Source organism: Tiliqua scincoides, chromosome 2 (assembly GCF_035046505.1).
Source record: "Tiliqua scincoides isolate rTilSci1 chromosome 2, rTilSci1.hap2, whole genome shotgun sequence".
In the NCBI taxonomy this organism is placed as follows: domain Eukaryota; kingdom Metazoa; phylum Chordata; class Lepidosauria; order Squamata; family Scincidae; genus Tiliqua; species Tiliqua scincoides.
Window position 1 is genome coordinate 252,440,926 of NC_089822.1, and position 25,377 is coordinate 252,466,302.

The following is a 25,377-nucleotide window of genomic DNA, read 5'->3' on the forward strand; positions in this document are numbered from 1 at the left end:
GCTCTGGTGGCATGGCTGCATCTACAAGTGGGGGGGGGGATTTAGGTAGGATTGTGTTGTTAGTCTAAGATCCTGGAGAGCTGCTTGCAGTCATAGTACTGGGCTGGAAGGATTAGGTTTGCTTAGTGAGAGTGATACAGATAAGGTCGTATACCTTACTTTTTCTTCCTTCATAGCAAAAAGCATCATGCTGCCACCCACACAGGCAATGGTTCTCTTTCATCCCATCCGCCAACAGCCCAGTAAGCAAGAACTAATGGGGGAAAGGCTATCATATGCCCAGAGAGTGGTTGGCAACCTTCAGTCTCGAAAGACTATGGTATAAGCCTACAGCACCCGGTATTCCCAGGCGGTTCCCCATCCAAGTACTAACCAGGCCTGACCCTGCTTAGCTTCCAAGATCAGACGAGATTGGGCATGTGCAGGGTGAGAGGCTCTATAACAAATCAGAGCTGGCTGGGCAGGAGAGAGTCCACAGGCTGGAGAAATGGCATGAGTGCTCTCTGTGTGGGAAGAAGTTCTGCTGGAGCTCCAACCTAAGGGTACACCTGAGAATCCTCACTGGAGAGAAGCTGTATGACTGTCTTGAGATTCATGCATAGAAGAGATCTTATTAAGCACCAGCGAGTCCCCACAGCGAGGATACTATGTAGAAAAAGCAACAGCCCGATCTGTCATTCTGTCTGGGCAAGCGTCTCTCTGTGCCATGCCCCTCTCTTTTTTCTTAGCTCTATGGCCTAATCAGGAGGTTCGTGCATGCATATCCAATGCAGAAGACGGTTGCTGATCCCTGCTATACTGCAAAGACTTAGAGGAGGTGTGTGGGGACAGGGTGGTTTGGCTGTGGAAGATGCCAATGGACATAGTGTCCATCTGTTGCTCAAGGCAGCCTACCTCACCTCCCTTCATGGATGGACCAGTCCTGTTCCATAGCTCAGGGGAAGTTGTTCCACCCCTGGGCACAACTTGGTGCTTTGCATGCAGAAAACCTGCTTTGCATACAGAAGATCCAGGTTTGATCCCTGGCATCTCCAGGTAGGGCAGAGGAAAATTCCTGCCTGCAACCTTGGAAAGCCACAGCCAAGCAGTGCCAACCATACTGATCATACCAATGGTTTGACTCAGTATAAGGAAGCTTTCCAGGTCCCTGCACAAAGGCTTTATGCAAGGAAGCTGATGGGAAATACAAAAGTGTTATTATTAGCCCATTTCTGCCGAATCCACAGGTGCACACATTTCATCCCCATTGCATATATGCAACGTTGGGCAGAATGGCTTAAAATATTATTAAAAGTAATTATATATTACCCCGGCAGTGTCTGTTTGAGTGACTGTCTGCTGGTGTTCGTTTTGCATCTTTTTAGATTGTGAGCCCTTTTGGGACAGGGAGCCATTAGTTATTTGATTTTTCTCTATAAACCGCTTTGTGAACTTTTAGTTGAAAAGCGGTATGTAAATACTGTTAATAATAATAATAATAATAATAATAATAATAATAATAATAATAATAATAATAATAATAATAATAATAATAATAATATATGACATCCTTCCACATCTGCAGATCCTATATATGCAATTCTCCACTCCCACCCCCCACCCCATGCCTATTAATGTCACTTAGGTACTTACTGCTGGCACCAAGCAAAAATGTTTCCTCTTTTTACAGGATGCTGTAAGTATGCAAGCTTATATGGGGGGGGATGCCTGTATCACTTCTCATGTTTTAATAAAGTTCACAAAGCAGAATAAATGGGGTGTCTCCTGTCCTAAAAGGGTTCACAGTCTTAAAAAAAAAAAGACTAACCCACAAGGACAATATCAGCAACAGGTAAAAAGACATTAGGCCAGAGTGACGAGCAACAGTTGCTCTCCACTGCTAAAAATTGAAAAGTAATAAAAAAATCAAGAATAATTAATTTTGATGAATTGTCTCTATTAAAATGCTGTCGAAAAAACAACGGGCTGCATCATTGGCGTTACCAGAGGGGGAGCACAGCTCTACGTTTTGCAGGTGCCTCAACACACCGTGTAAGCAGCCCCTCCTCCTTGCCTTCGGAGCCATTCCAGGCAATGAGATCAAAGCAGGGGCATCTCTTCCACATTGTACTCCCTCTGTACAAGGAGGTTCCACACAGTTATCGTGGTTAATATCCACTAAAAGACCCTTCCACCAGGTATTTCTTGCAACCTTTGCTAAAGTCATAATAATAATAATAATAATAATAATAATAATAATAATAATAATAATAATAATAATAATAATAGTACAGGTATTTATGTACCGCCTTTCTTGGTCTTTATTCAAGACTTTATTCAAGGCGGTTTACATAGGCAGGCTGATTAAATCCCTGTAGGGATTTTTACAATTGAAAGAAGGTTCTATCTTTCAAGAACCACTACATTCAGGTGTTTCATTCCGATCTGGCTTCACATTCTGGCCTCCATCCTCCCAGGCTCAGAGCAGATGGAATAGCTCGGTTTCAGCTTGTCAGCTGCTTCAAGGTCGCACGGTGCCGGTGGCCTCGAACTGGGGACCTTGTGGATGTTATCTTCAGGCAAATGGAGGCTCTACCCTCTAGACCAGACCTCCTGCCCGTCTAAGTTACTGGATCTCACCTAGGATCAAAGGATAGGGAGAGGATAGTTAAAGGTGCTACTGTCTTTTTTACAGACCCCTTGCCCTGGAAACACAACATGTTCACAGCCATGAAGCAGCTAAGGCTTTCCCCCATCATTTGAATGTATGTTCTGAATCAATTAACCAGCAGGGCAGCTCCATACTTGTCAGAGCCCAGCTCCTCGTCCTGGCATTCTAGTCATGTCTCTGCCCACACAGAACTCATTGCCAGGAAATCAGCCTTGCTGGTTCACAATAAATGCTGCCCAGCCCCACCCTGATACCTGCTTGGCTGGTACAGATGCAGCCTGATTATTATGCAGGCTGAGCATTCACTGTACCTTTTGGTTTTCTGATTGTGCACCCCAAAACCATTCTTCCTGCAACATGTAATTAATGTATGAACTTTGTAGTGGCAAGATGCGCATTGGCCACAGGTTTCAATGATCTTCAAAAGAGATTGGACGCATTAATGGAAGGGAATACAATAGCAGCAGCTATCATCTCTAATAGCTAAATGGAACCTCCTGTTCAGAGGCAGTGTACCTCTGAATATCAGGTGCTGGAGAAAAACAGCTAGAGAGGGCTACTGTCTTCATAACCTGCTGTGCAATTCCTGAGAGCATCTTGCTGGCCACTGGGAAACAGGACACTGAACTACTCTGTATGGACTTTTGGTTTGATCCAAGATGGATCTTATGACTCCTGGAGGTACAGGGCTATGTTTGTGAAGCTGTAGGAAGGAGGATCTGAAGTCTTTGACTGTGGCCCCTGGGAAAAATGTGCAGTAGCTAGGCTGGTGTGAGGCTGTTGCTCCATCCAGTACTGTCTAACCAGTGTTGCCTCATCACAATAACCTGGTGACTTCATCTCTCCCTTTAAAATGACCAGTTAATCAGCAGATGCCACAGCCTCCCTCCCATTTCATCTCACAGTCTTGTTGTCTTCATTCCTTCCTCTCTGGAGTGAAGCACACCTGGAGTCTTGCTTGATAACAGCAGGGAGCATAGATGGAAGGAGTAACCTCAGGATAAATCCACTTGCTGGATGGGGACAACTGAGCCTGTATAAGACAGAAAAAATGTGTTCTATAAGCTACACGGGAGTGATGGGCTAGCCTAGTGGTCATCTAGAAGTTGCCTGCCATGAGCATAAACCAGTAGAAAAGGTCATCCATGGATTCCAAGTCAGTGAAGCTGATTTAACCAGCTGGGAGGTTAGTTTTGTAAGTCCATTTACATAGTTGCATCAGGACTGCAGTTTTTAGAATTGAAAGGAACTTCCAGTTCCTCTTCCAAAGTCCATCACACTGGAACTCAGCATTGAAGAAGAGCTATGGAAGATGAAGATGGATATATGAGCATAGATCCAACCAAAAGACCACATAATTACAAACCCAAAGGTATGGATTGAAACTGTCTTTTAAGCCGGACTGTTACTCTATTCCTTTTGTAGTGTTGCAGTTTTGTTTTTTAAAAGGGGTTAGAGAAGCCAGGATTTAGACAAGATTTAGCATCGAGATAAACCTTGCTCTTAACACTATGTTGAAAATACGGGGCCAAATGAGAAGGTGCTTTGGGGTGTGATCTTTCTGAGTCAGAGTTCTCACTTTCTAGATGTCCAAGTGACATCAAGTCAGGGCTGTGCTCTGTTGAATGTCATGGGACTTGAATAAACTTGTTTCTTTGCTTTCAGTGGGACGTGGTTCATGATCAGCTTTATCTAGACTTGAAAGTTAGATAATTTAGAACTGAGCAAAAGTACCACAGGCCTGCAGATAGTAAACAAAGACTGCAGTCTTATTCACACTTACCTGGGAGTAAGTCTCACTAAATTCATTGGGGCTTACTTTTGCGTAGACATGTATTGGATTTTGCTGAAAAGGATGAAGAGTGGGGAAAGAGGTATACTGTAAGGGTTCCCAAAGCCTGCAATTGGTAAAATCTAATTTAGGGCTTCATTTGCAGATATTCCTCTGAAAAATGTGAATTGTTTCCATACACAAATAGGGCTGTTTAGACCAAGGAAGGGGGGCTGTTCCCTGCCTTGTTTCAGAAATATGAACTTCTGATCTAGAAACATCTGGAAAATTAACTCAGAGCTGTCTACAGAGCTAAACTGAAACTGACAAGTTCCTTCCAAAGCAAAGATCTGTAAAAAAAAGCAGAGAAACAAAGTGGACTTTTTGTTCCCAAAGCAGAAGATACATTTTAGGCGTTGTACTAGATCAGCGTTTCTCAACATTTGTCCCCCTCTGTACCACATTGCATGGTCCACCTATTGGAAGTACCACCAGAAGTAACTGGTGATGACATCATCACCCGTTAGTTCTGGGTTGGGAGGCCAGATGAGATGAAACCAACACTAGTTAGATGCTCAGGGTGGATGAGAGGGCTTTTTGAGTATGCAAAATGTATGCTTTGGAACTATGCCTGCCAAGCCTCCTGCCACTGATTGTTGCATCGTGTCACTGGTCTCGCTGCCGCATGGCAGCTGCCTAGGGGTCTTGGGAGTGCCACTCGACAACACCTCAAGTACCACTGGTGGTACCTGTACCAGTGGTTGACAAACACTGCACTAGGTTGAAAGTCAATTGAAGCCAAATTTGGGGGAATTTTACTTCTGCCCTTACCCAACAGCATTTCACTCCTCAAAAGTAAAACCCCACAATCTGATTGTAAAAGATTTGTCATGCTCAGTTCAGAAGTCCCTCTCTGGAGTAGCCAATCAAGGCACTCCCATAATTGGGGGGGGGGGGAGAGATCATGGCCATCTATGAAGTGGTCTAATGTGGGTCTGACACATCTTGAATATATTTCAAAATGTAGAGGCCTTCACTGAAAAGGCTCTGTCCACTGGCCCCATTTCTGTGGCTAAGGGCTTTGTGGACATGTCTTGGGCCCAGGTGTTAAAGTGTTAGAGCCCTGCTGATCAAGCCAAAGGCTTATCTAGTCCAGCCTCCTATATCTCACTGTGGCCCACCAGATGCCTCAGGGAGCACACAAGACACCCAGATTGACAAGAACAAGAATGTATTTATATACCGCCTTTCTGGTCATCGGATTACTCCTCTGACTTTATTCAAGGCGGTTTACATAGGCAGGAGTTTCTAAATCCCTCAAGGGGATTTTTACAATCATAGAGGTTCTCTCTTTCAAGAACCAACAACATTTCAGAAGGGATCTTCCTGGTTTGGTCTCACTTCTGGCCTCCAGTGCCTCCCACGCAGGCTGACAAGCAGCTCCATCTCTCACATGGAGGGCAGCCAAGACTCTTCTTGCTCACAGCAAGAGCAGGTGGAATCACTCAGCTGGGCTTGTCAGCTGCTTCAAGGTCTCACCATTCAGGGAGCTGCTGGTGTCCTCGAACTGGCGACCTTCTGATTGACAACAAGGTCAATGCAGATGCTGTTGTTTAACCCAAACTTTTAAAACTGAATGATTGCAGCCATGTGCACTCCTGATGTGCCCATGTCCTAGCCCCGCTCTGCACTTCCTGGTTATTTTCTTTAAAACTACATTTAGAGGTACCTGTACAAAGTAGTTTTGGGAAATGGAGAAGTGAAGGGAGGGGCTACAGGAGCTCTCAGAGCCAAAATAGCACGTGGCTGGTTTGGGCTAAAAAATACCATCCAAGCCAACCCTATACATCAGCACCAGCAATTTGAATTGAGCCAAGATGTTAATTGGATAATGTTATTTGGATCATGGCCAGCCCATGCATGATGCCAACAGGGGTGGGTCGCATCAGTGGCTGATTGCAAGGGGGTGAAGGATTTGGGGTGCCTTTCAGTATGCCATCTCCGCCCTCCAACCAACTGCTGATGTAAGCCAGAAAGTTCTGCTTCCTGTTTGCTCAAGCAAGGAGCAGTTCATTTTTCTCTTTACTGTGTTCCTTGGGTCAAACCTGCAAGTGTGGGGCTTCTGGTTTTATTTACAGAGAGCATATCCTTGCTCTGTCCCTGTAAATACAACCGGAGGTAAGACCCACACTTACTTGTTACTATGACACAGCAGGGAACCAATAAGGTGTTAATGTGAGTCAGCTCTCTTTTCCATGTATCAGAGCTAATACCAGAACTCTTAGGGTCCAATCCTATCCAACTTTCCTGCAGTGATGCAGCTGTGTCAATGGGACATGCTTTGCATCCTGCACTGGGGGGGATAGCCATGGAGGTCTCGTTTGTTCCCTTACCTCAGGGCTGCACTGTAGACACATCAGTGCTGCAATGTTGCATAGGATTGGGCCCTGATTCAGTTGTGTGTCACCGAGTTGGCCAGTGGTTTTTTTCAGTCACTGACTTACTGGGTGACTTGTACTGTTACACATTTCAATAAAGTTAATGGGGGGGGGGTGACATCAACCCTAGTGATGCCACTGCATTTAGGTTCTGCATATGACATTGAAACTTATTCTGTGTGGTCTGGTAGGGGACGAGGTCCATCATGGGCATGACACAATGAGCTCTGGCACCCTATCACTAGTGATGCAAACCCTAGTGAAGCTTCTGCATGCAAGCAGCGTAGACAGTGGGCAGCCAATTCAGAAGATGCAGAGGCTAGTGTCATCTCTGACAGAACTTCACCGTCAACTTCCATTCCACAGGTCCACCTCCTCCACCTCCTCTTCCTCGTCCCAGTCTTCTCTGGTGGAAGATCAGTGTGGGCATTTTGCTGGCTGGAATTGTTGCTCTGACACTGGTTGTGATCTTTCTCTCTCTCGAAGGTAAATAATGTCTTCTCTGTTTTCTCTAAGTTTATAAGGGCTGGTGTGGTTTTTACCCCCTTAAACCATATTGACATGGTTTTTTAAAAAATACAATAAATATCAGGTTAGTAATTGAGGCCCCAATCCTAACTCACTTTCCAGCACTGGCATAGCTGTGCCAATGGGATGTGCAGTGCATCTTGCAGTTCGGTGGCACCCACAGAGGCCTCCTCAAAGTAAGGGAATGTTTGTTCCCGTACCTCGGAGCTGCATTGCCCTTATGTTGGTGCTGGAAAGTGGGTTAGGATTGCACCCTCATTTGCTGAAAAGGATCAAAACCTTTCCCCCTTGCTTCCCCTGCAAGTACAATACCACCACCACAACACTGTATCCTCAGGTCCCATATGCATGGTTTCATTTACCTCTAGTTCTCATGTTCCCCCCATCCCAATCATGACTCATCTCTCTTCATTTGCAATGCTTTTTGGAAAAGTTAAAACTTTTCAGAAAAGGAAGAAGAAAGTGAGAACCTAGACTTGTAACTGCTAGAGGAGGTGACAATGAGAATGCTAACAGAAAGCAAATGGCAGCAGAGGTTGGCACACAGCAACAACACTAGACTCCGCTTCTTCCTCTAGCATTTCTCTAGCAACTAGGTTCTCACTGTCTCCTTCGCTTTCATGAGTACAATGGGGGAATATGTGTAGGGTTTGCTAATATCCAGTTTTGGGAATCAGCCGGAACGTATCCCCCTTGGACATGGGGGGACAGGACACCTGTATGTTGTATTTTTCCACTGTGCAAACAGTAAAGGTGCCCACTGCTTAACAACCTTCTGCTTAACAACGGACCGCATATATGACGGTGGTCAAAGCACAACAAAGAGGCTGTTAATGAAGCAGTCCCATAGCCTGCAGTCCCATAGTCTGTTTACACAACAAAGTGCCCCTTAATGCAAAGAAGAGGCAATCTATCTCCAGTAGCCTTACAGCCAGCTAGTTTCTGGCGGGGGGGGGGGGGGGGAGTGTCTGTTTACACAACAAAGGCACTAGATTAGGCTGAATGTTCGCTTAACAAGCTAATTGCATAACAGTGGGGATTGGAGAATGTATCCCTGTTGTTAAGTGGTGCACACTGTATTTTGTTGTGGGAAAATAGGTCACTACCCATTAAGGCCACATGCACATGGTGACTTTCATAGTCACAGCCTGCCATGGTGACTTTCATAGCTGCAGTGTCTTCTAACCCATCATGACTTCCCAGTGTCCCAGGCCTCCTCTAAAAGGAAGGAAGCATCCGGAGGCCAGCGACTCAAGACACAGCACTGTGCTGGGAAATCTCTGTATACTCCCAAATCACAATTCATGCACCTCAAGTTATGCTTCCTGTTAAGTCAGCTCAGCTATTGTGTGTGTATCAACAAACTGCATGCATTCACTCTTACTTACAAACATGAATCACACTTTTTTTACCAAATGGAATTCACTGCCACAAGAAGTGGTTAGGCCCAGTCCTAACCCGACTCTCACTCTGCTGTGTAACAGGGTGGGTGCAGCCTCTGCCACATCCAGAGTGGGAATTGTGGCTGCTTAAGGTCTCCTTGACGTAAGGAGAACTTCATCCTTACCCAGCAATTTCTAAGGAGCCACTCAGATCCGGGCCAGTGCCAAATACCCGGGGCACCATAACTTTGGGGGCAGTGCTGCCAGCCACCCTTTTTTTTTAAAGAGAAAGAAGCTGGCAGCTCTGCCATTTTTTTCACTTTTTTTTTTAAAAAAAACCCTCTTCCTGACAAAGGATGGGCAGTTGCGCAATTGCATCCAGAGTGGCTGCAAGTTGCGGCCACTCTGGCTGCCATTCAGCGCCATTCTAGGCTGCCCCCCCTTTATAGGAGGAGAGGAAAAAGACACCCTAGAGTGGCAGCATGCCAGTAATCATAACTCCAGGCATTCTGCCGCTGAAGGTCACCTCTTTCCTTTCCTCCTATAAAGGAGGGGATGTGGGATGGCCCAGGTGAATCATGGCCAAAGTGGCTGCAACTCACAGCCACTCTGGCCATGATTGTGCACCATTCTGGCCTCCCTCTTTTATAGGAGGAGAAAAGGGGGCAAGCCCAAAATGGCCCTGAATCACAGCCAAAGTCACCACAACTCACAGAGTTGTATTGCAGCAGGGGTGTCAGCCACTCCCGGTGCGATGTTGTGTGTGCCACTCTGGGCTGCGTCCATCCTCTCCTTAGAGGAGAGAAAGGGGGACAACCTAAAGTAGCACAGAATCATGTGGGGAGAGGCTTCAACTCATTATGTGTCCATAACAAGTTTGCTGCTTAGATCAAAAGCTCTCTCTCAGTACAGAAAACTATAAACCTCATGACTGGGTGGCAATCCTCTTCTAAAGTCCAATTATTGTATTTTCCAAGTTCCCCATGACTCTTTAGACGGGAAGTTTGCACCAAACGGGATCCCGATGTGCCTGCAAAAATGTATTCCTTGCTCAGCCGCTAAAAACAGCATAACAGGTAAGCTGAGTTCTGAACAATACATCGCTGACCAAGGGATGTGCCTTGCTAAGCTTTTGATTTCAAAGATGTCCAAAATGCAGAAGGAAACCTGAACCCCAGGAGATGAAGCCATCGGTCACTGTGTCGATAAGTGCAATCTTTTCACAGGCCCAGCTTCTGTGCCTCGGAGAGCGGTCTGCCATAAACAAATTAAGCTGTGACACATTCCCCCTCACTTTGGATATAACCTTATTAAAAGTGACCTGTTTTGAGTGCCATTGTGTACAATGAGAGAGTTAAGCCTATGCTTATGTCTCTCACACTTTGAGATCAATGGGAAGTGGGCACAGCTGTGGAGGATCTTGCTCAGATGATGCAAACGAAAAGATGCTGAAAGTCAGAAATTGTTCCTTCAAAATATGCAGGGGATGTTGGGGGTGGGAGAGGGACTCATATTACAAATGTGTACCAAGCCAAGGAAAATTATGTCTGGGAGCTCTGAACATCTTTTTTTTGAGTGTCAGGCACTACATAAATTCCAGGGCAGCTTTATACACCCTTTTCAGAGACTTCCACCCCATGTATCCATGGACTTAGTTTCCACAGTGTCAGATATCCGCAGTTCACAAATTCCCTCAGGCTCATCTCATTTGTTTTTGTTTTGTTTGCCTCTTTGGAGTCCTCCAAACTGCTTCCTCTTCGCACTTGATGGTTGGCGCTAACAAGCCGGAACGACGAGGAAGCCATTTGGAGGACAAGCATTAACAAGCAAGTGCAAAGAGGTTCCTCAGCACATGCCCTCCAAATGGCTTCCTTGTCGTGCAGGCTCGTTAGCGCCAACAATCAAGTACGAAGAGGAAGCCGTTTGGAGGACAAGCGCTAACAAGCAAGTGCAAAGAGGTTCCTCTACGCATGCCCTCCAAAAGGCTTCCTCGTCATGCCGGCTTGTTAGCACTTGTTAGCGCCTGCGCTCCAAGAATAAAGAGGAAGCCATTTGGAAGGTAAGTGCTAACAAGCAGGCCTGAAGAGGAAGCAGTGTGGAGGGCTTGCAGGGAGCAACAGTAAGTATAGGGTATGCTGCCATTATAAGAACATAAGAAGAGCCTTGCTGGATCAGGCCAAAGGCCCATCTAGTCCAGCTTCCCGTATAAATGTTGCCCACCAGATGCCTCTGGGAGCCCTCAAGTTACCTGCATCCTGGTGTCACTCCCTTGCATTTGGCATTCTGAGGTAACCTGCTTCTAAAAGATTGCAAGTACCCCTGGTAGCAGCAGGAGCATTTTTTCTGTGGATATGGGGTGAGGGGGACAACAGTATTATTACCATATTTTGTTATATTGCTGCATAATTAGTAAAACTGAATTATTATATATTTCAATCTATTTGTCTGAAATTTCACCAGTACAAGAGTTTAAAACTTAAATGGGGGAGGTAATCAGGTTGGCCCATATAACAGAAACAACAGAGAGTCATGTGGCACCTAAAGATGTACATATCTAAATAGTCCCAAGGTAGCGGATGAATATACAAACCAAAGAATAATTCACAATAAAAACAAATTCAGCAATTTACATACTCGGTGAAGACAAAAATACAATGAGGCACACACTGCTTAACAACCATTCACTTAATGATGGACCGCATACACCACGGTGGTCAAAGAACAACAAAGAGGCTCTCAATGAGGCAATCATGTCTCCCGTAGCCTGCAGCAGAGTGTCTGTTTACACAACAAAGAGGCTCTTAATGCAAGGAAGAGGCCATTTATATCAGGTAGCCTGTGCAGCCAGTGAGTGTTTGGCAAGGAGTGTCTGTTTACACAACAAAGGCAATAGCTTGGGCTGAATGTTTGCTTAATGACCTAATCGCATAACAATGGGGATTGGAGAACATATCCCCATCAAGAGGCACACATCTGTATGGGCACCACCACCACCCGTATCCATGAATCCAATATCCGAGCATTCATTTATCCGTGGTTTTCCCCTCCCGCACCCATCACTTACCTGTTTTCCTTGACTGTGGTGCTGAACACTCCTGCCTCTTCCTTGGCTGCCTGTTATAAAATGCTAGAAGAAGAACAACAGAAGAAAGAAAGAAAATATGTGCAACTGATTATGATTCTCCTCCCTCTCCTTCTCCCTCCCTCCCTCTCTCTTCTATACAGCAAAACTAACTCTGGACCCTGCCACAAATAATCCCCACCTCTACCTCTCGAATGATCTGAAAAGCGTGAGATGGAAAGGCATGGAGCAACAACTTAACAGTGGTCCCCTGAGGTTCAACCTTATGGCCAGCGTTCTAAGCCAGCAAAGCTTCACCTCGGGAAAAATTTGCTGGGAAGTAGAAGTGTTGGATGGGGGAACTTGGTGGGGTGTGGGAGTTATCAGAGAGTCTGCAAACAGAAATGGGCCAATTGTCCTTGACCCTAGTGGAGGATATTGGGGAGTACAGCGTATCGATGGCCAGTACCAGTCAATCACTACTCCCAGAACAAATTTGTCCTTGTGCCACCACCCCACACGGGTACGGGTTTCTCTGGACTACTCAGCAGGACAAGTGGCATTTTTTGATGGTGATACTGATGCTGAGCTCTTCACTTTTCCAAAAGCAAACTTTGGTGGGGAAAGGCTCCTTGCTTGGTTCTTGATCTATGGGTTTAACGGTGAGCTAAGAGTCTATCCATGAGACGGGGGGGGGGGGATATCCAGTTAGCTCCAGGGATCTGCTCCTCTAGGATTTAAAATCAACCTCTATGGCATTGGAGGACTCAACATAGCTCCAGGTACTTCTCTGCAGAAGATGTGGAGGGTACATGCAACATTATCCTTCATAGTCAACTCTGGGAATACAGCTATCATTTGAAAAATGCCAGCCTCTCACATCCAAGAAAGACAGTACTTTCTTCAGTCTGGTTCTCAGCTTCAGTCTTGGACATAGTTGAGTGGCCTCAGCCTCAGCAATCTGAAGTTTTATTAAACCCTTTGCTAAAACCTATCCAAGAGAACACACTGAACCTCTGCCTGCAGGGCCAGTGGGGTCCAATGCGGGGTGCTCAAGCGGGGCCCCCCACTCACCAGGCAGTCATGGTAACTACAGCTACGGTGAGCCAGATGCTTGTGGCCCAAAGCGTGGCACCCGGATATAGTGGTGACATAACATCACTGCCAACTACTTCTGGGAGGCCCAGTTCAGGCCAAACAGTTCCAGGGGAGAGCAAGCAGGTCCATACTCCGCTCGACACACTTCCCTCCCAGCAGTGGCATAACTAGGGTTTGCATCACCCAGTGCGGGAGGCCAGCATGTCACCCACATGATGGACCTCCTCCCACACCGTGGGTGGGGCAACGCTCTGTGTGGTGATGCTCTAGATTGAAAGATATTGAATACCAGGGACTTGTTGAGGCAAACAAAACCCACTCACCTTTGCATTTTCAGATTTTTCCCTCTTCTGGCCAGTGTTCTAGATTTTTATATACGTATTTTAGATAATGCTTTATCTCTTTGTGATGTAATGTGTTCCCTTCAGATCCGGGAACTGGATCTGAAATTTTAAAAAACTACACAACAGCAATTGACATGTTTCTGTGAGCTGGGATCCAGGGAGTCTCTGTTCCACGTAATGCTCCACTGCCTGCTTTACAAGGAGTCTAGATCTATGGACCCGTTTTTTGTCAATCACTTTGACTGTCATGATGAACTGAAATTACAGATATTACTTACAAATGAGGAAATGGTAAAACCAAACGGCGGACTTTTTATATGAGATTTTAACTAAACGTAAAATGGTGGGGAATTTTATTTGAACCTACATTTATTTTTTGTTCTGATGATCTGCTTGAATGCAATCTTTTGTAAGTTGCCCAGGCAACTGCCAAGTTTTATGCCTAATAAAGGTCGTCTGTCTGTCTGTCTGTCTGTCTGTCTGTCTGATTATTCTAGCTGGCAGTCTAGCCGACCTCATCCAGTGACATCCATGGGCCATCAGTAAACCAATGCTCAGAGCTCAATCCTATACATGTCTACTCAGAAGTAAGTCCCATTACTGTCAATGGGGCTTACTCCTAGGTAAGTGTAGATAGGACTGCAGTCTGAGCATTCAGAATGAAAGGGATCTCTCTGTAACCTCAACCTGATGAAAGGGGTTGCAGTGAAGCTGTCAGGTGTCCTACTTTCACCCTGCTCCCTTGGTGTGGTCAAACTGTTTCCTAGCAGGTTCTCAATGAAACAGACATAGAGTTGATCTGAGGGAGACAGACAGGGAGATGTGTCTTTCAGAGTGTAAGATTGCCTCTCTGGAGGCAACATGTTGTTGCTTGGGAGGACTGCTGTGCTATTTGCTTCCACTGCTCAACCTGTATATTTGTATATTAAAAATATTTCAACAACACCCTAAGCCTCCCGTGTTTTCTTCTCCAAAACAAAGTCACAATCTGGTCAGCACTGTCCCTGGAACTTCTCATCACTTGGGGAAGTGGGGAATGCATACAGTGTTATCCTTCAGGCAGCTCAATTCTACTCCAGGTTGGCACACAGTATACAGTGGTGCCTCTATCACATGCTATGGGCCAGCCATGGCCCAACCATGGCATAATGGAGAAGTAAATATAAAACTATTTAACTTATCTACTCCAACATGTCATGGTCCCCAATGGGCCTACTTGGATCTATAACAGCCCTTTGGTTGGTATAAATCTGAGTGGGTCAAGGGGGGTGAGTTGAAGCCGGGAAGAGGGCATATTATGCTACCACTGATATCTTCTCGTCCCAGCCTCCCCTTAGCAAGCTTCCAGCAGGCCCAGTCCTCCTGTGAAATACTCCCTTTGCCTATTTACCTCCTCTGGTGGGGACTGGGCACTCTATTGGTGATCGCCCAAGGCTGCTAGACATTCGTGAGGGCAGCCACAGCCTGCATGCCATCACTGTGGCTGCCGTGCCAGCATCCCAGGCTTTCCTCTATTGGAACTTGAGTTCAATCAGTATTTCAAAAGAGGAGTGGTTGGCAAAGGTTTGGCAAAGAGATTAACAGGTATGTAACAAAATGGGACAAATTATCTTGATGCAATTAGATGAACATCTTCCTAGTTCTAGTTTAACTCATGTGGCTCCAGGATCTAGTCCAGTGGTATCATACAGGGCCCACGAGAGGGGGGTGCAGGGGGTAATTTGTAGCAGGGCCCAGGGTCAAAAAGGGGGCCTGGGATCCAAAAGAGGGGAGCTGGAAATTTTGTGGGATTTCAGAAAATGTTTGCATATATTGTGTGAAGACTGCATTTGCATTTGTAGTTAAGCCTACATCAGTGGTTCTCACACATTAGCACTGGAACCCACTTTTTAGAATGAGAAGCTCTCAAGACCCACTGAAAGTGACATCATGGCTGGAAGTGACATCATCAGGCAGCAAAATTTTTAACAATCCTAGGCTGCAATCCTACCCACACTTACCCAGGAGTAAGTCCTATTTACTAACATTGTTAAAAGACTATACATAGTAGCTTATTAAAAGTATAGGTCTGGAAGATTTTCCCAAATGCAGTCACACACCATGGTAGCATCAAGTCTAATATAATAAAAATAAGATATTGAAATCCATGGGGACCCACCTGAAATCGGCTTGCAACTCTCCTAGTGGGTCCCAACCCAAAGTTTGAGAAACATTGTAATTTGTAGAAATTCTGATCCAGAGGTTATATGAAATTATGATCCAGTGGAGAAGGGAAGGGCCACCCCCCCCCAAACTTTACACCTCCAGATAAAATTCCTCTCAGAGGGCCCATCTCCATTCCCCATCCCCAAGCAGGGCAGCCTTTTACAGGGTCTGTGGGGAAAGACACCTGGAGACAAGTGGGAGGCCAGGAGCCTGCTCAGAGGCCACTTGCAAAAAAGGCCAAAATCCCAAAAGAAGGACTTTGTTGGCAGCAGTTATGGAGCAGGGCTGTGCTGGAGCCCCCATTCCTGGGAGGAAAGCCCAGTCAGACACTGAGAGGGTTAGGTGGAAGCAAAAATAACAGCTGCTGCTCTGCCAGAACTCCGGTGGCCAGTATGTGGGAGGGGGAGACTTGCTCCCAGTGGCACTCCCTTTCCAAGTCAGGATTTCTTAGGGGAAAGACAGGGCTGAATGGGACCAGGGCTGACCAACAGCTTTCTTGAACAAGAACTCTCCAGCCCCTTGTGGGGAAATCATTATAAATGGAGACATCACTAGAAAAGAATTCTGTGCTTGGTACCGGCCTTGAAAAACCAAAAGAAAGCACTTGAAATGTACGTTCTGAGAGGTGTTTGAATACTTTTATTCCACTTTTCGCTCCAAAGGTACACATTTGGTCCCTATTGCGTGTATGGAACATTGGGCAGAAATGGATACATCCCCTGTCTGACCTCCACACAAAACTATCGGTGGCCAGAGAAGAAAGCTGCTGAGACCTTTTGCAGGACCAGAGGGAGAACTTGGGCCGTCAGGTGCAGCCACAAAGCCCTCCAGAAACACCTGAGGGAGCTCTAGAACAGCAGCCTGCCTTTTCAGTTTGGAGGCTCTCTTCTGCCTCCAACCAGCTCCTGTGAGGCCTTGCTGGTCTAAGGAAAGTATTCTGTTGCCTGCTTTTAGGGAAGGACCGCCTGCCCAAGGAAAGGCGATATTGGCCATTAGAGTAGATTAGTGAGGAGGGACTGGCCTTTTGTGTGGACCTTGATGAATCCTGTACCTTTGATCTTTGGCCTTGCCTGCCCCTATACCCATTGACACCTCCTGATGGTTAAATGAATGTTCTAGCCCAGGGTGTCAAACTCGTCTCATACAGAGGGCCAAAGATAGCCTTCAAGGTGCCTGCTGAGGGCAGAAAGTGATATCATGAAGTAGAAAGTGACATTATTAAGCAGAAAGTGACATCATGTAGCAGACAATGGCCAGAAATAAGTCCTCGGTTCTCACATAGCAACTCAAACAATCAATGGTGGTTGGCAACCTTCAGTCTCGAAAGACTATGGTATAAGCCTACAGCACCCGGTATTCCCAAGCGGTCTCCCATCCAAGTACTAACCAGGCCTGACCCTGCTTAGCTTCCGAGATTAGATGAGATCAGGCATCAATCAATCAATCAAACAAACAAACAAACAAACCTTTATTAGGCATAAAAATTAACAGATAATATCTCTAAACAATCCAATACATTACAGAAGATGGGGGGATGTTCCAAAACAGGGAAAAACCTAGGATTTTCCCTCTACATATTTTTCTCATATGTCATAATATACCCCACATCATCCAATTAACTGCTGCACAATCCTGGAAGTCCCTCACTGTGCATTAACCTTTGAGAGATTCTTCCCAGCATGGCTTCTCTTCCAAAGACTATTTTCTGTTGTGAGCCCCACTACAATGAAAGGCCATAGCATTTGGAACTCTTCAATCTAGAACAGTGTTCTTCAAGCTTGGGGTCGGAACCTCAATGGGGTCATGAAGCCTCAGTTGTGGGGTCACAGCAACTTAACAGAAATGAAAAATGTCAAAGACCACTAGACTAGAGCACCATCAGGTAAAGGGAGAGGCATCTGAAGTGCCCTTCCAGGTACAAGGAGATGGTGTCTCAGACCTGTTCAGGTTCTTAGCAATTGTGCTAAAATAGCTTTCACTAGTGCCAAGTTTCATGTTAACTTTTTCTGCTCTCTCTACTAAGTATATTTGGCTGCAGTGAACAGTGCTGGGAGGGCATTCCGGGGGGCACGGGTGGGCAGGATTGACAGTGGGGACCCCAGTCTCATTATTTATTTATTTATTTATTTATTTATTGGGCTCATGGTACGAAAAAGATTGAAGACCACTGGCCCAGAAAAAAGGTGCCTGAGGGGGAGCATGATTGAGACATACAACATGTATGGGATGGATAGACAGGGGAGTTCTCTTCCCTCACACAGCACTAGAACTGGGGACATCTACAAAAACTGAGTGGCAGGAGAGTAAGAACAGACAAAAAATAAATATTGTTTTTACTCTCCGAGTAATTAATCTGTTGAACTTCTTGCCACAGGATGTAGCAATGGCACCTGACCTAGATACCTTTCAAAAGGGGATTGGGCAGATTTATGGATGAAAAGTCCATAATAGGTTACAAGCCATGATGACTATATGCTGCATCTTTTTAGATTGTGAGCCCTTTAGGGACAGGGAGCCATTTAGTCATTTGATTTTCTTTGTAAACCACTTTGTGAACTTTTTTTTTTTTTTTTTTTTGGTTGAAAAGCAGTATATGAATGAATGAAACCATTGTTTATTCTTCACAGAATATTTTAGGCAATGGGGTTACACAGTAGCATCAGAGTTACACAAAACTCACTACGTAGATCAGAGGATATTCCCACCTGTTGAAACAGGTAGGGGTTGAAGTGCAAAATGAGACTGGATTCATTCACGGTCTGTAATAATTTGGTCGCCTGCATCAGAAGCTATCATACCTGGTTACACCCTTCTAGGATAATCGGCATACCAGTTCAGGAAGTTGAGGGTTACTTTCCTGCTGAGCTGCACAGAAAGGGGTGTTTCCATTCCACTGTTACTTAACTTCTGGGCAATTGCTAAAGGTAGCATATGGAATTTCCAGATAGGTATCTTTAAATTAAATTATTCACCAGTTGCTTAGATCAGAGTAGTGATCTAGAATATTGCCACACAGAAATATCTACTATACAGATGGAAAAGAATAGGAATTATGAATTAGAAAATCATCCATAGTTCCAACACCTTCAGTGGCCTTATTCATAAATTCTGGCATAAAATGGCCTGAGGTGTGTCAGTCTCAGCAACAGAACTGAAATGAAATGTTGACGAAATTGAACATTTGGCAACATTTCAGGATCCCAATTTGATCCTTGATTGTTGAACATTTTGCAGATTTTGAATCCAGAGTCTGAATCTGGAATTAGGGATAAGTCTGAGCCAAGTCACCACCCACCAGATTCAGAGAAATCTTTTTCTTTTTTTTCAATGCCCCATTTTGCAACATCAGTTCAAAATGAGGCCCTGGGGACCCGATGCATTCCTGATGTTGTCAGACATATACAGATACTTATTGTACTCTAAGCTTGCGTTGTCAACATTGCTCTCACACAGATGTACACATGTCTACCAAAACACATGCAAACACATGTTATATAACACATAGTTATAGGAATGAGGACAAAGAATACAAAGATATTCCTGGGCAAACAACAGGATCTGGAACATCTCCTGAAAGTGCAGACAGGAGTTTCTTGGGCTTGTTTAATGTGCGTCCTTCCAGGAGGGTATACAATTATTCTCCAATTTGAGAAGTTCCTGAAACTACTAAAAGTATGGGAAGGGTTGGGCTGCACCCATGCTTAAGTCATGCTTAAGTTATTGGTGGGAGAGACATCCTGAAGAAGGACAAAAGTCTATCCAAGTGTCCTGACCACCAGGCAGTTAAGCTTAGGGCCCAATCCTAAATGGCCCTTGGGCCAACACAAACTTGTGTTGATCCACACAAACGTGCGCAGTGCCGCCATGTGAGGAGGAAGGCCTGAATGGGCCCTGCTGTGCTGACACCCAGGTAAGTTTGTGCCGGCCGAGTCCGGTCAGCATGGGGGATTGGGGAGAGTGTGGGGAGTGTGGAATAGGGGCACTCCAGGGTGAGGGAGGGCAGGCAGTGGGTGGGCCTGTGGGCAGGCCTGTGGATGGCTTGGGACCGGCGGGGGGTTAAGCTAGGATCCAACCCTTGGGCCAGATCCTAACCCCACTCTTGGGCAACTCGGCATAGCACTGGGCTGTTGGGATCTGTGCCACCTCTTTAGGTGGCGCAGATCCAAGTAGACATTGAGGTTGCAGCCATGTTACATGGGGTAAGGAAAATTATTTTCCTTTGCCCTGGGCCAAATCTTAGGCAGTTCCAACCCTGCGCTGGATACAGGGCGGGCCAGCTGGACTGCTTGTTCTAGCATGTTAGGACTGGACTGCTAGGGCACAATCCTAACCCCTTACATCAGTGCTTTCCAGCACTGGCATAGCGGTGCCAATGGGACATGTGCTGCATTCTGCAGTTGGGTGTCACTCACAGAGGCCTCCTCAAAGTAAGGGAATGTTTGTTCCTTTACCTCAGAGCTGTTCCTTTACCCTTATGTCAATGCTGGAAAGTACTGACATAAGTGGTTAGGATTGCGCCCTTAATTTATTATTGAGGAAGATGTGCTTGCAGACAAGATTATGCCGAAATGGAGAGCCCAAATTTACTTTAGAGGAAGATGACACACAGAGGCCCTGCAGTGACACACCTTTCAGTTCTGATCAATGGTCCTTCACTACCAAGATCTTGATTCGAAGAGCCATGCCTAGCCCAGAAGTCTAGGCTGAGTTGTCTTGGAAATGTCCACTAAGGAACTGAGATAGAGTTGGAAAGACTGTGCATGTTTGGAAAGTGAGGACATGGGCAGCACTTGTTACATCCTTCTCAGTGGCGTCACTAGGGTTCACGTCACCTGGTGCGGGATGCCAGCGCGTCACCCCCCATGCAATGGGCTGGGCAACACCCCAGGTGGTGCGCGTGGTGGTGTACCATCACTCCGCCCCCTCTGGTTTTTTGGCTGTACCTTTTGATAGAACAAAGATAGAACACACTCTGCATGAAATGACGCATTGATTGATATATATAACATGGTGGTGGTATTCTTCCAGCTAGTGCCTGCCACCGCGTGAGCCTTTCTACAGAAGCACGCATGGCCTCTGGGAAACCAAGTGCTTTGGGAACAAAGTGCCACGTAAGGCACTGTGAGTTTAGCATCTGTGCAAGTTCAGCAGCAGGGCAAGGAAGCCAGGGCCCCAGATACCGCCCTTCTCTTCCCTTGAGAAGAGGGCTGCTAACCAGTGTAGGGTTTTTGAAGTACCCCTAAATAAAAACAACAACAAAAAGCTGTGCAGTCAGACAGCCAACAGCAGGGTGGGGGCTATCCAGTTTTCTGCATCGAGTGTAACATGTATGACTATATGCCTCTGGGGCATAAGTCATGGGCGTGTCCTCAGTGCAAGGAGTTCCAGCATCTCAGGGAACGCGTCTGCTCCCTTGAAGCCTTGGTGGCCAACCTGGAGAAGCAGAGGCAGGCAGAGAAGGACCATGGGAAGACTTCCGGGAATGTTCAGGCTTCATCCCACCCTCAGGTGCTCAGCTCCTCAGCTGAGAAGTCTCGGGGCTGGAGGACGTCATCCTGGAGAGGAGGGAAGCAATCCCCTAGGGGGGACCCCTTCTCCAGGGGATGGGCCCGTATCTGAACGCACTCAGGATACTCCTCGGCGGGAGGGGGGTCGGGGGCTTCTTGAAGTGGGGGATTCGATTATTAGAAACATAGAGAGGGGGGTTTGCGACGGATGTGAGGACCGTATGGCGACTTACCTGCCTGGTGCGTAGGTTGCTTGGAGGGAGGGATTTCCTTTTCAGGTGTTTTGGGGGGCTGCGTTCATTGGATCAGGACCATATTGGTGTCGTTGGATTCCTATCAGCCTGCCCTTTCCTATGAACTAAGGCAAGTTTGCCTACTCATGAGTAAACGCGTGATATGACTCACTTTCACTTTCCATAGGGATCCATCCATTTTTCCTCCCGGTTTTTTGACCATAACTTTTGATAGAAAGGAGGTATTTCATTCTGGGTTTTTGCATTGCATTCTGCTCAAAAGCATCCAACGGTATAAATATGATGGGGTTACTCCTAACCACTGCAATTTTAGCATGTCACCCCCCAGTGCGCGTCACCTGGTGCGGCCGGCACCCAGCACCTCCCTTGTGAACGCCACTGATCCTTCTCAGCCCAGGAAGCTTCATGGCTGAGCAGGGATTTGAACCTTCTGTATCTAAGTCTAACTCCAGAACCACTACACCATCCTGGCTCTTTGAGGGGCAGTTTGAAGGGAGTTGAAACAGGAATAGCTCCAGTCAGCATTGGCAACTCTACTTACAAAGTGCAGTAGGTAAGGGATTCCACCCGTTTAGCCACTTTGCATCTGACTCCCTGGCTGTCTGCCTTCATCCCCAAGTGGCATCATCTTCAGAGCATATGCCACCTCACCAATTTCTAGGGACCAAGAATGGAATAGGGCTATTGCCTTCATGCCCTCCTATGCGTTTCTTACAAGGTCACTGTGATCTGTCTGATCACTGTGGAAAATGAATTGCCTAACTGGATGGGCCATTACCAATCCATGGGCCCTTACCAATTCATGGGTCATTACCCATCTTCTTACATTGTTGTGACTCTTGAGATACAGTGATGGTGAAGCCACCTGAAGCTTTCGGGAGGATCTGGTCTGCCAAGTGCAGCTGCTTGAAGCACAGCATAAAGAGATGCTGCAAGTAGTGGTGTTACTAGGGTTTGCATCATCCAGTGCTGGAGGCCATTGGTCACCCTAATGATGGACATCCTCCCATGTAGTAGGCAGTGCAGTTGGCAACATGGCCCCACCCCGCTGGGTTTTTAGCTATAACTTTTGTTAGAATAGAGATTTTTCAGTGCTATTTGTTTCATTGCATTCTGCATGAAATTATGTATTGAATGATAGATAGCATGATGGTATTATTTGAAAATACCAAGATTTCAAAAATTTTAGCCTGCGGTGCTGTCACCCCTCTGGGCGTATCACCAGGTGCAGCAGGCATCCTCCTGGCAATGCCACTGGCTGCAAGACATGCATGATAACAGAGATGATGAAGGGCTGCTGCTCTGTCATCAGCAGTTTAGTGCAGAGGAGCTAAAGGTGCATGATTGCCAGTGGCATAGCTAGGTCATTTGGCATCCGGGGCCCATAAATTTTTGTCACCCTGTACGACATAATTAATTAATTTTTCAAATGATGTCATGGCTGGTAGTGACAGCCATGTGAGTGACAAAAAAATCAGTGAGATTTTCAGTCCTACCCAGTGCCCAGTTCAATTTATGTAAGTTCTTATATCTCAAGCATATCACCATCAAGACCCACCTAACTTTACAAGTCTAAAAAAAGAAAAAAATTCACCTTACCAGCTCAACCTCTGTTTTATCCTTTTTGGGGGGGGGGGGTTGGAGGGCTGCCTTCTGGAGCATTTGTTGAGGTCCACGTTCATTAGATCAGGACCATTCTGGTGGCCTCACATTCTCCTTTGCCTGACCTGACCATGAGCCAGGCACAGTTGCTTATTCATGAGTAAATGCCCACTCACAAATAAATGCCTAGTTTTGCTTTCCATAGGGCTCAATACATTTGTCAGCTTGGAGGGAGGGACTTCCTTCTCGGGTGTTTTTGGGGGGCTGCAGACCGGGACCATTCTGGTGTCGGATCGGGAACACTTCCAGTGTCTTTGGATTCCTCTCAGCCTGCCCTTTCTGATGAATTAAGGCAAGTTTGCCTACTCACAAATAAACGTGCGATATGGCTCAGTTTCACTTTCTGTAGGACTCCATGCATATTTTGTTTTCTGGTTTTTCAGCCATAACTTTCAATAGTATGGAGATATTTTACTCCAGTTTTTTCATTGCATTCTGCTGTAAATTCCACATCCAACAGTATCTAGCATGATGGTATTATTCCTAACTACTGCAATTTTAGCAATTTTGGTAACTTGTGGTATCACCCCCCCCCCCCCAAGGCTGGTACCTAGGGCATACCGCCTCACACCACTTGCTAGTTACGCTACTAATGATTGCAACATGAAAGTTTGCTCTGTCCCATGAAAGGGACATGACCTTGACTAAGGGATGGTGCAGTGGCCAAAGATGCCTCTTTCCATTCCTTCTTCCTTCTCTATTTCCTGTAGTGCACATCTGGATGAGATACAGCAGGAAAGGAAGGGAGGTGGATGGAAGGAGTGATGTTGGGCATAAATCCCATTAGTAAACATGGTAAAATGGAGCCTGTACAAGGATAAAAGACTTCTGCTGTCAGTCCAAAGGGAGTGAAAGTTTAGTTAATGACCTTCTGAAAGTCATTTTAGGTAAACAAGCCATCCACTGCCTGGAACAAGTTTTAAGCAAGGAATGACGAGTGACAATGGTTTCCTCGCCGGAGAGGTTGGTTTTGAAAACTGTTTTACAGAATTGCATAAGGGTTGGCAGTTCCTCTTCTGAAACCGTCATGCTGAAACTATCAGTAAACAAGGATGCGGAGACTACATAAGGAGAGACACAGCAAGAAGGAAGGTGCACACAGGACCAACGCCCAAGGATACTAAAGGTATGGACTTAACTTTCTAGTTTGCTCTCTTTTTTTAACACCTGAGCAGTCAACAGTGATTGAAAAGTAGAATGCGTGTAAAAGCTGGAGAAGGTTTTAGAAGGAACGTGATTTCATAGCGTACGCTTATCATAAAATGTTTTTGTTAAACAAATACATAGACAGAAATCAGAACATTTTGCATGGGTGTGAGGAAAAATGTGAGGAACATCTTTTTGAGATGGGCTTGCCCTCATCTACGCATGGTAGCCCCAGTGCAACTGATGTGAGCAATGGGACTGAGTTATAACAAACTTACGGCAGAATCCTAACTGGCCTTCATGGTGGCATAAAGGCATGTACATGTAAAGGCCTTTATGAAGTTGCAAATAGCGTTATACCAATGGCCTTTTTGGGGATGCTGCCACAATTGGCAGTGGCAGCCCCGCAAGCTGCAGCATAGGGTAATCTCAGGCAGATAAACCATCACAGAAGGTAGGCAATGGGTGGGGGTGTGTGGAATGAGGCAGGGAGTGAGAGGAACAGGGAAGTTTCTGGGCGGGGGGGGGAATAACAGAAATTGGAATGGGGGAGAGAGGGTGTGGTTTGCAATGGCTCCAAGTTGCACTGGATCTTGGCCCCATTCCTTCTCTCCCTCACTGTCCCTTCCTCTCTTCAGACCTGCACCATCAAATTGGCTGGTGCCAATCTAAGGAAATCCATTTGGGTAGTGGATGCTTGAATTAAAGTTCCCTTACCTCAAGGAGGCCTCTGCAACCCCCTCCCCCAGGCAGGTTGTAGTGCATGCTCTGTTGGCACCGCTATATCTGTGAGTGTGTTAGTCAGGATTGGAAAATCTTATGCACATTTTTCTGGGAGCTGGTTCCATTGAACACAGAGCTACCTTTGTATTGAATCCAATACAAAGACACACATCCAACCTTGTGGGAACTAATGCTAATCTTCACCATCATTTCCCATTCCACAGGTCTTTGCCCAAATCCAATCTGGCAGAAAATGGCTCTTGAGATTTTGCTGAAAGGAAATGTTGCTCTAACCCTGGTTGTGATGCTCCTCAGTCTTCAGGGTAAGCACTTTCTGTTCTTCTCCTGCAATTACTTCTTCTGTGCTGCCACAAACTCTTGCCCGCCACAAACACCCAGATGTTATTCATTTTCTGAGCAGGAATCAGATATTTCCCCCTTTACTTCTCCTGTGGAGATGTTACATTTTACCCCCGTGCCCACCAAGAATGACACCAGACTGTGGCTTTGGTTTAAACTGGGCCACTTTATTAACTATTTCACATTTTTGCTGCAGGGCTGGTGGAGAGAAATCAATAACCCTTATCAAACATGCGGGGTACTACGTC

The 25,377-nt window shown here is 46.0% G+C and overlaps 1 long non-coding RNA gene and 1 pseudogene across 1 annotated transcript; one reads left to right on the plus strand and one right to left on the minus strand.

Annotated features, from left to right (window-relative positions):
* Positions 1-324: 324 nt before the first annotated feature.
* LOC136643528 (5S ribosomal RNA) lies at positions 325-442 on the minus strand (annotated as a pseudogene).
* A 3,495-nt stretch (positions 443-3,937) lies between these two features.
* Positions 3,938-12,532, plus strand: LOC136642234 (uncharacterized). Its single transcript, XR_010793978.1, has 4 exons — positions 3,938-4,022; positions 7,226-7,345; positions 9,747-9,845; positions 11,995-12,532. It is a non-coding gene; the product is annotated as an uncharacterized lncRNA (long non-coding RNA).
* Positions 12,533-25,377: the final 12,845 nt, after the last annotated feature.